Here is an 11,381-nt window from a genome sequence, read left to right as displayed (position 1 = left end):
GGGCGGCGGGTGGCCTCGGCGCAGCTCGCGCAGGCATGGTGGCACCCCGGGGCACCCCGGCCTGCCGGCTCCGCGCGGCACCCTGTGAGGGAGAGGCAGGATGAGCGGGGAGGGTGTCGGTACCAATGCCGCCGCTTTTTATTTACGCCAGCTCGGCGGCCCTGGCAGATCCCTCGGCGAGTTCGCCGGCATGCCAGGGCTTGCCGTGAGAGCGCCGTGAGCTCCCAACAGCGCCGGGGATGTGGCGGCAGCGCAACATGCACATGTGCCGTGGGACCCCGGCTGCCATGGGTGTCTGGAGTGCGGCAGCATCACTGGGTTGCTTATGAAGGGGAGACCCCAGCCCCCTGTGAGTCCCCATCCTGTTTGCGACGAGCTGTGGCAAGGAGAACTGGGGTGGGGGGGTGTCTGACCCCACATCAGCCTGCCCGGCGAGCAGGGAGGGACGCAGGCAGCCAGCCAGCCGGGCAGCACAAGGCCAAGCCGGGAGCTGCCAGCCAAGGGCACCGAGACGGGCACAGGGGAGTGCCCACGTGGAGCCAAAGAGACCTTGAGAATATTTTTCCTTTCCCTGTGAAAGGCCCTTTTAAAAAAAGAAAAGAAAGAACAAAAAAGGATGGGCACCACTTGCTGGGAGGTGAAACCACCCAGTGGGGAACACGGATGCAGCCAGTGTGTTTAAAGAAAAAATAAAAGTATTGGCATGTTGGCTCACAGCACTGTCCCCAGACTCACCACCAGCACTGGGGACAAGGACAGGAGTCCCTGTTCCCCCCCAAGGAGAGCTCCCTGCGCCCCGCTGGCACCACAGCTGAGCACCCGCCCTTCAGACGCCAGCTGGGCAAGTAACAGGATTAAAGGTGGCTGGCTGAATGGTACTGTGAATTACAGGCTGGAGCTTGGCAGGGTAATCCTGTCATCCCTGCCCTTTCCTGCAGTGAACCCTGCTCCAGGCCCTGCTTCCCAACCCTGCCAGCATGGCACTGCTCAGCCCAGGCCCCCCCCCCCAAGCCGCCGGCAGCCAGCCTCCATCACCATCTCTGCCACCCCCTGGCACACCTGCTGTGGCTGTGCCAGGCACGGCAGAGCACCTGGTTTTATTGATTTGGAATTTATCTTTGTGTGCTCTGCCTCAGCTCACTCCTTCCTCCCCTCCAGCGGGGCTGGACCTTCAGCATCCTCAAGACAACACTCCCGCCGGGGTTTCGGGGCAGGGTGCTTCTCCAGGTCCCAAAGGAAAAGCACATAGGGATGTTGATTTTAGGGATATGCCCATTCAGTGGGAGACTCCCATGTCCAGGTACCAGCCCTAGGGATGTGGAGAACCAGGACTACGTTATCAAACATTCTGGCCATGCCATCCTGCTCCCCCTCCGCTTCTTTCATCTTCCAGGAGCAGTGGGTGCTGGCAGCCGCATTCCCATGGTGATGGGTGGGCAAGCGACAGCCAGTGGGTTTGATGCCAAGTGCCAGAGCCGACAGTTGATGGACAGAACTGCGTGTTCATCCTCACACCACCCTTCCCCAGACAGAGCAGACGGAGCAGAGGCTGCTCCACCTACATCACCTGCTATTTCCAAGGGGCTTTGTTAGTCCATCCTCTTCTAAGAGCTTTTAATTACGGTACTTAATGACCAGGCTTTGGAGACAGCATCTCCAGGCAGATACCAGCTGACTCCCCGGGGAAGGGAGGCTGCCACGTCAAAAGCATGAAAGCAACAGGCAACGCCTGCCTGGGCAGGAGGCCAGCGCCGGACCCCCAGAGCAGCCAGGTGTAAACCAGGACCGGGGCAGGCAGCATCCCGCTCCACAAACCCACGCCGAGGCAGAAAGCAGGCAGGAATCCTGCTCTGCCGGTTCACTGCCAGCGCAAACCCTCTGCGGGGAGGATGCTGAGGGTTCAGGGCATTGGGGTGGGGTGGGGATGCTGCTGCTCAGGATTTTCCCAACACGAGTGGGTGCTGGCTGCATGCTGCCCAGCAATCCCTGCACATCCCTGGCAGCAGTGGGAGAGTCGATGGCTCCACGTCAGAGAAGGAAGCAGGTTTATGTCCAAAAGCACAAAACAAGTTCTCAAGACCAACAGCTTTTCTAAAACAAAACGGAAAACATGATGGTAAAATGAAAAAAAACAACCCACAAGATCTGGCAAGGTGACAGCCAGAGTCAAACTTCCTTTTAACCTGATTTTTAGAAGCTTCTCAGGTGCCTTTTAAAAAACCACCGTGGTTATTTAAAAGGCACCAGATGGAAATGTCAGCCTGAGTCCCACACACAGACCTCAGGCCCCCAGAAACACCATACGGTGCTGGTGGGCTCCCATCACACAGACGGGTGCTGAGCCACAGCCGCACGTCATGGACCACCAGAGAAAGAGGCCTAGAAAATGTTGTTTTCTGGTGGGTTTCTGAGCAAAGTCCTGGCCCAGGCTCCACTGGAGAGGAGGCTCGGCGAGGAGGCTTAGCCACAGCGCTCTTAATCCAGTTGCCCTGACAAACACAATCAGCATCCGAGCGGATTCCCCGGCATGGCTGGGGGCCCAGAGCACCCTGCGGGCTGGATCCGACCCCAGGGCAAGCAGGGAGTGCAACCAGTGGCTGGGGAAGCCCTTTACTATCAGCACTTCAAATCTCAGACATATATAGGAGAAAGGGGTTTTTGAAAAGCTTTTCTAAATACAAACCCCCCAGCATGGTCTGGGGGCTGCAGTTTCCCCCTGGCCAGCATGGTCTGGGGGCTGCAGTTTCCCCCTGGCCAGAGGTATTGGCCATAAACGCTCTCTGGGGAACCACTGCACCCCAGAAAGCCAGAGGGGCACCAGAGGTGACAAGAGGGGATGAAACCATCTCAGCCAGCAGCTTGCAGTACTCTTCCTTTAACCTCCAGTGGGATTTTGCAGGGATGCAATGGGAGGATTAAATATAAGCAAGAAAGTGCAAGCAGATCCGGAGGAGAGGGAAGGGTCAGCAGTCCCAGCAGACAATCGCAGCAGGGTGTGATTTATTGGAGAGTGTAATAGGTCCGGCTGCAGGTGCTAGCAGTGAAGATCAGACAGTTCACAGGTCCCAGCTGTCGGATAAATCAACTGCCCCAACCCCATGGCCCTATGGATGGGAAGTGAGCTCAAAACTACGGGCGTGACATGGCAAGAAACTGCTCACACATCTCCCTCGGATCACTTTGGAAAGGGCTGCAAGGGAGGGAGCAAATGTCCACCTTCATGGAGAAAAGACCCCAATGCCTGACCAGTAGCTCACAGACCTCCAACATTCAACCCACAGAGATGGGGTCACATCCTAAACACTGCAGCCAGGGGTGAACCTGCTCCTCTCCTGCTGGCACCCTTCGGGTGGGCACCCCTGCTCCTCCCTCCTCCTGTCTGAAGGGAGAGCCCCACCACGCTGGGTCATCACCCCGTCACCACCACGCCAGCTCCACTGCTCCACGTAAGCCAGCCCTGGGGGTTAAGCCTGGCTGGAGGAGGATTTAGAGGCAGGATGCTAAAGTGCATCGCCCAGCTCAGCGATTCGCAATCGTTTGTGCTCGCTCCAACGCTTCCCTTCCCCTGTCCGACCACCACAGGGAATGCGGCTGGCTCGGCCCCACCAATGCATCTGTTTTGTCCCCCACTCAGATATTTGATGGCAAAAGGCTACTGAAAGGTCTAAATTCGGCCAGGCTGGGACCCAGGTCCCCAGCAAGGTGACAGCGCTCAGCCCACGATGCCTCCTGTCTCTCCCATGCCTCACATCCTCAGCAATCACTAACTGGTGCCCTGCAGCCCCGAGAATCACGACTACCTGTAAAAGATGCACAAAAGGCAGCCAAATTATTATTAATAGGTTTAAGTTCCCTCTGGAGGGAATCCCCTTCACTCTGCTGGCAATATTTAGAGGGCTGCAGATCTAAAACCACTGAGCTAAGCACGTCCTTAGAGAGATTAATGCCACCATATTATTCAAGAGACAACCACGAGCTTAAGACAGGGAGCTTGCTTTGAAAATGAAAAAGTAATCGGCGTGAAAAACCTGCTTTTAAACACCTACCTCTGCACCACTGGCTTTATCAGCTCTTAACGGCAGCGATCCCAACTGCAACTGGAAATATCTGCAAAGGGTTGGGAGCACTGGCAGGGAAGAAGAGCCATCAGAAGTTGCAGAAGACCATCATCTGTCCCTGTTCCCATCACCTCCCTCCATAGCCACAGCCAGATCCCTGGCCAAGAGAAGACTCAATCAGAAGGAGATGAACTCCTCTGCGTGGTGGTGTGACGATGCACAGCAGTATCAAAGTACAGGAGGCACCAGGTCACAGCTCTCTGCGCATCCCACCGAGGTGCTCCTCAAGCAGGGACCGAAGCCCTGTGCCAGAGAGGACAAAGGTGCAGCAGCCCAGGGAGAGAAACCCGGCATAAAAGCTTCAACTGCTGCAAAACCAGGGGATTTTCCTAGTGATCCTCACTTACTGACAGCCTGGGTAAGCCTTTAGGATGGGCCCAAAGAGACACGGACAGAGGGATGAACTGTACAGACATCCAGCTGCCTCCTGCCAGGCTGCAAACCCAGGGAGCCCAGTCAGGGGAGAAGGATGTGGAGCAAGACAAAGAGGGGAAAACAAGCAGAAGGACAGAAACAAGCAGAGACAAGCTCATCCTGGACACCTGCTCTTGCCGAGGCTGCTCGCACACCACTGGCATGGCTTTACAATGCCAGATAAGGAGCATCTTAGTGGTAGATTACAGAGGCTGCTTAAGCACTTTGCAAACAGTAGTTACAACAGGCCAGGGAGAAAAACACCCTGCTGCTGGCAGTGGGACAGCCCCAGCACCACTCCCCTAAGGACACTGGTGTTTCCCCAGTGCCCAAAAGGTGCAAAATTAAAGGACAACAGAAGCCCCGGCAGCTGCCCTTGCGACAGGCAGCCACTGGTGCTGCTCCCACTCAAACCCACTCAGTTTGGCTTCTCCCCACCGTGCACAGGGGCTGGATAGGAGCAAACACAAGGGAATATCAAAATTTATCCCTGATTTATTCAAGGGGGGAGCATTTGCACCCCGGGAGGTGTTCAGCGGGAAAATCCTCCCTTCTTCTCAGCACTTTATTTAAGATCTGATTTATAAAGCCTGGCCAGAAGCGAGCAGTCAGAGCATCCACCTGAATTGCTGCTGCTGGACCAAGTTTTCCCCTCTGGAAATAATCCTCTGGCTCTGGCTGCCCACCACCTGCCTGCTCCTGTGGGAAAGAAACCAAGATGAGCAATGAGCCCAGTGAAAGCGGTCAAAGATTGTCACTTTAAAAAAAGTTATTTTTGGCCAAAGTGCCTAGCTCTGGAAGAGACATTTTTCACCCAGAAAACCCTGTTAGCACTTCAGTTTTACTGGAAAAGATAAAAAAGTAACGTTTTTCTCAGGTTTGCTTCAAAAAAACAATAACGAAAACAGTTCTTCCCCTTCAGGGGGATGGAAAGGCAAGATTCAGTGTGCAGTGAATCGCTGCAAATATTTGCTGAATTTTTAGAGGAGAAAAAGCCTAAACAAACTAACACACCCCCCCCAAACCCCAAAGAACTGGGTGCAGTTTCTGTAAGCCCATGATTAAAACTTTTTCTATGGCAGAGCAGCTGGCAAGCTTGACTGGAAGGGCTTTTAAGACCAGCTCTAGTAAACCCCGTGTCTTAACCCCACTCTCCAGGCCCTGCCTCTACTAACCCCCATCTTCCAGCCCCTTCCCCAGATCTAAGGTGCTGCAACCTCCCTCCAGTGAGACTATAGAGATGAGCCCCCCAGCAGGTCACCCCATTTCTGAGCCTTGGGCACTGGTGGCTGGAAGGTGGCACCAGTGGCTGCCACCTGCCTTGTTCCCAACACCCGATCTGGAAGAGAACCTCTCCATGCTCCCCCCTGCCCCATCTCCCAACACCCACATGAAATCATCCTCCTCCATAAACTAGGCCAGCAAGTAGCAGCACTCATTAGCTTTCCTACGCCCCAGGGATGCCAGGCTGGCCAGCCAATGCCCCTCCAGTGCTGATGCTCCCCAATGCCACTCCAACCAAACACCTCGACACCCCACGGCCACGTTACGGTTTGGGTCATGCCACTGCCTCCCCCAAAAAAAGCCGGAGCCCTTTGCAGGTCGCTCCTCCTCATGGGTATTTTTTGCCCTTGAATCCTCAGGAACAGCCTTGCTCCGGAGGCAGCGGAGCTGGGGGAATTCTCCCAAACCTTAATTGAAAGAGGCGCTTAACGAGGAGAGTTTCTTTTGTCTGTTAATTGAAACAGGTTCCTACTGACAAAACTCTCCATGAATTTTAAGTGGATTCGCAGGGGGGGAAAAAAATCTACTCAATGAATCGGGTTTTCCTGCTTTGAAATGTGCAGCATTGGTTCCTGGGGCTCTCCAAGCATGCAAGAGCCTTTCTGGATAAGCAGGGCCTGAATCCCAAGTATTTTAAAAAGAAGAAGGATGAGGGGAAAATAATCTCACATGAATTTTTATATTTCACTGGAGTGGCAGCCTGCAGTCTCACCAGCAGGTCGCACGAGGACTCCTACCCAAAAAAACACTGACTGAAAACCCCTCAATGCCACCTCTTGCTGTTTCTGACACTTTGCTTGGCCAGATTTTCCCTGCAGAGATGCTGGTCCCGACATGAACGCGAGGGTGATGCTGGATCGCAGATAGCTGCAGGGCAGCAACAATTCCCCTGCCTCAGCCACGGCAGCGCTGAGAGCCCCACGGGACAGGCCAGCTGCTTCATTTTCTTGACAGCTTCCCATTATGGGGAATTTGAAGTTGGTAGGAGAGCAGATCCATCCTGCCACAGAAGAACTGCCAGCTGTTCTGGGGAGCGCAGGCTGCCCCACCAAGCGCTAACATGGCCCCAAAATGGCACTTTTGCAAAGCAGAATCAATAAAACCACAGAGTGAACCCGCTCATGGAGAGCAACCAACCCCCCAGCGCCCACATTTGGGAGAAATCCCTGCAAGGACGGAGCACTGCACAAGCTGTTCCCTCCTCCCAGGGGCTCCTGAGAATGCTCATGTCAGACCACTCCATCCTGCCTGATGCCACAATGCTTCACTGAGCTGTAGCTGACCTCCACTTCCCTGAAGCCTGCCAGGACAGACCCTGCCGGGAGCCCAAAGCACCCGTGGGGCAGGGTGTCACAACCAGTATTGAATCAGGAGTCAGGTAAGTGTCTGCTGTGGGCACAGACATGCTCCAGCAACAGCTCCAGGGCTGGCAGGTCCGTTGGGGAAGGGCTGGGCAGCGCACACTGACGCATGAGCGGGATGCTCCAGGGGCCAGCACACTCCAAGGTCACGGCCAGGCCAGGCGGAGGTCAGATCTTTTATTAGACCAACAGACACAGTTGGAAAAACCGACATGTTTTGGGCGCACAGGCATTCCTCAGACCCAAGAGTACATCTGTTTTTTCCTAAAGGTATTAGTTAGGCTAATAAAAGACATTACCTCTGCACGCAAACTTTGTCACCCTTAGAAAGTATCAGAGGCCGCAATGCTCACCAGCCCTGGGGAAACGCAGAGAGCTGGAACAGGCGCAGAGTACAAGATACTTGCAAGATCTGTCTTGTTTCCACCCTCTAAGACGCTACTGGGAAAGCCCATGCTTACCCCCAGCAAGCGCAGCACCCAAGCTGCCTCCTGCCTCCCCTATTTCCAGATCCGCATCCAAGGTTGCATGAGCCAAGCAGCACATCCACGGGAAACCTGTTGCTTTAGTTTACCTGCTCCCAGGCTACAGCATCAGCCCTGTCCAATCCTTCTCCTCTGACCGGGCTCCAAGAGAAGCAAATGCTCAAGGAACCAACCTCTGATACCCCAGCCTGCACCTCCATGCCAGCACCACACTGCCTGCCCCACGCACACCATCGGCACTGGTAACACGTGCTGCTTCACATCCTGCCAGCTCGCTGGACCAGGGGACCACACCACTCCCAGCCTCTCTACCCAGGGACATTCCCCACTCAGGCACACTCCCACATCCCCACACAGCCATCAGGCAAAGCATCCCCCCTCCCAGGTACCACACGCAGCCTCCCTCCCTCCCTGCCTTGATCCCACTCTCCGATGTAAATCCACGAGGCCAGCAGTGCACCAGCGCAGCCAAGGGATGAATCAAGGCTGCTGAAGATGTAAAATGGCCTGAGCTGTACGTTTAGACTTCAGGCATCAATAGCATTTTGCAGCCGTACTTCAGAACTGTGCTGTTAACACTTTTTAGCGCATTCCTTTTTTTTTTTAGCTGGTAACACCGCTCCAGGCTCCAAGCCCTGGGGCTGCAGGGCTGTTATAAGGCTGTGAAGAAGCAGACGGTGATGGTCGGGAAGGAAAGGGGATACTCAGTGAGATGCTGACAAGTAGCTGGAAGGCATTTGGGTTTTGCTGAGGCCAAGGTACGAGAAGCAGAGCCAACAGAGCAGCGAGTCATCCCAAGGAGCAGCAACACCCCGGGGTCTGTCATCCTCCCGGACCATGCACAGAGTTGTTGGGTGAGACACATCTCCCTGTGCAGTAGAGGGAGCTGAGAGGGACACCCCACGCTGTACTTCCAACCCTCAACATGCCCAAGCCCAGACAGAGAGAAAACAGAGCCCCTGGGAGAGAGTCTCAGTCTCTCTGAGACAACTGGACCTCCACGGCTTTGGACCAGACCAGCAGCAGGGCTGAACTCTAGGCATGTCCCTTGCATAAATACCAGGGCAGCTGCTCCCGAAATAGCCCAAATTTAGGAATTTCTTGACCTTTCTAAACCCCTCCAGGAAGGCTCGTGCCACCTGAAGCAGCACGGAGGATCTCAGACCCTTCCCTGGGCAGAGGGCTGCAGCAAGGTCCTGCTGGTTTTGGGGAGGACATGGCAACTGAGGCAACCCCAGCCCCCTCGCCGCCTGGCTGGCAGTCACGTGTGGGATTTACGGCTCGATATTGATTCGTCTTCTGCAAGCTCTGCCATTACAGTCGGTGGCTTTTGCAGGAAAACAACATGAATCATAAGCTACAGGCCGCCCTCTCCCCGCGTCCACGCTGCGTGACTCACCAAGCCCTTCCAGGGGTCCCAGCGCGAGGGCTGTTCTGCGCTTTCACACCTGGGGATGGGCGCAAAGGCAGGGTGCAGGGGGCACCAATCTCCCGTAGGCACTTGGGGACTGAGCCATCACAGCCCCTGAGGGTTATGAGGTGGTCTCCAAGAAGCACCATCACACCTTCCCTCCACTCAAGTCCTCCTTCCCCCTTCTCAGGCTCCAAAGCCGACGGCACATGCGTTGACGATGGCACATTGTAAAAATGCACAGAGCAATGCCACCACCTCGGCCAAAAACATACAAGGAAGCCGAGGCCATTCCTAAGGTTCTGAAGTGCCTTCAAGAGTAGGGCTGGAAACATCAGCAAGATGGATTGGGACCCCCAGCCCTCCACGGCCATGAAGCAGTCACAAGGTATAGGAGCTTAACATCTTGCCTCTCTCTGCTTTAAGTCCTAGCCTCATTCTAGCAGGCTCTACCTCAACAGCCACAAATAAAAAAACAACTCAATAAGATACATCTAGGGGGTAAAATTCCACAAAATCCCTTTTAAGCAAAGCCCTCCATAACCCTGTCCCAGAGCACAAACAGCCACAAGAGCAGCTTCATCTCCAGCACCCAGCCAGAAGCCCCCAAGATGGGACGCTCAGTGGGACCACAGCCCTCTGTCCCCAGTCCAGGCATTCAGAGATGCCCCCAAAATCAAACCTGATTATAAAAGCCTGAAGGCAGAGAGGGCAGGCGGTGCCGGTGACACTCTGCTCAGCTGTGCCATACTTCACCATGACACGCTACTGAAAAAAATACTCATCATTCCCTCTTTATTCCAGCCTAGTTTTTGACTTGTGAGGCATCTTTTTTCTGTTTAAATTACCACCAGCAGCACATTAAAGGTGTCAGGTTCTAGAGTACTGATGGCACCATACAGAAAGGGAGAGAAAAACCCAAACCAACCTGTAATAAAAAGTCTGTTTGGCTGGGGTGGGTTTTCCATTCCCACCCAAACACAACCAGACCAGACCCGTCAGCTTCCCAAAGGTGCAGGATGTGGGAAAGGCTTCACGTACATGAGCTTTCCCATCAGTATCCGTGTCTGTGCTGGCGGCTCTGGGTTGGAAAGGTGGCATTTGGGGGCTGCAGCCGGCGGGGTGGCACAGCACGCACCGATGCCGAGCGAGGCGACCCTGCAGGGTGGCTCGGGGACCAGCAGGATGGCAACGCCAGAGGTCCTGGCTTACCCACAACCATGCCCCAGGCACGGAGGGGTGTTGGGAAACATGAGCATCACCATCACCATCCCTGCTGAAAAGGAGCACCGACATGGCAAAGGGAAGATGCTCCAGCCATCCCGCCAGAGGCCAGCAAGGTTGGATTTTTTTTTTCCTACTGTATAAAGCCCCACACGTTTTTTCTATTGTTTAATTTCCTTCGTCTCCACCCACGGCAAGTTCACTCAGAAGCAAGAAACTTATTTCCTATTGAATTCGTCCTGGTTGTTTTATTTGGAAAAGGACAACTTCCTCAGCCACGGTGTCCATGTGCAGCCGTGCAGAGCAGACATGGGGCTGTTCACCTCTCCGTCCGCACCAGCCTAGCCCCAGTAAAAAGCGCTCTCAAGATTAAAGTAACAAAGATGCTGCTTTGCTGCAGGAAAAGCTGCTGTTTCAAGGCTGTCGGTGACAAAGGAGCATTGCAAGGCGATGGCTTCCCAGCCCTGCGAGCACCGGTAGCGGGAAGCAGACCAGCCCCACGGTGTGCTGCGGCAGCCGGGACCGCGGGAAGGGAGAGCCCCGGCGTCGGGATGCGATCGCAGTGCTGGGAGCGAGCACCAGCCTCGGTGGGAAGCGAAGCCTCGCAGGCGATGCCGAAAGGTGGTCGAGCTGGCACGGCTCCTGTGCCACCGGGCATCACGGGCCGGCCCCCATCAGCAGGGACAGCCTGCTTGTGCAGCAGTGGAGGCAAAAAACCCCAAAGACTTGGGGGAAATAATAAATACAGCTATGCTTGAGAGGCCCGGGAGTTCAGCGGTGGCTGGGTAAATGCTGGGACCTTTTCCAGAGGTGATAAGGTGCTTTACAGGGACTCCAGCCAGACCAGCCAAGCCATGCCGTGCCCCATCAAACCTGCTCTTGCCCTCATCTCCTTCAATCCTTTATTCTGAACTAACGCCACTTCGGCTGCTCCTCCGGAGCGGGGACGCCTTAGGCCTCGCACCCCACTCCCTCGCCCGTACTGAAGCTCGGCCTCGACTTTCCCGGCGGCGCCCGGCACCGCTGCCCCGACCCCGCAGGGGGATGCCCGGGCAGCGGCGGGGCGAGGGCACCCCCGGCCACC

Source organism: Athene cunicularia, assembly GCF_003259725.1.
Source record: "Athene cunicularia isolate RWA chromosome 13 unlocalized genomic scaffold, athCun1 chr13_part1, whole genome shotgun sequence".
Lineage (NCBI taxonomy): Eukaryota > Metazoa > Chordata > Aves > Strigiformes > Strigidae > Athene > Athene cunicularia.
The sequence above is the reverse complement of the archived record's forward strand: the minus strand, read 5'-3'. Positions refer to the sequence as shown.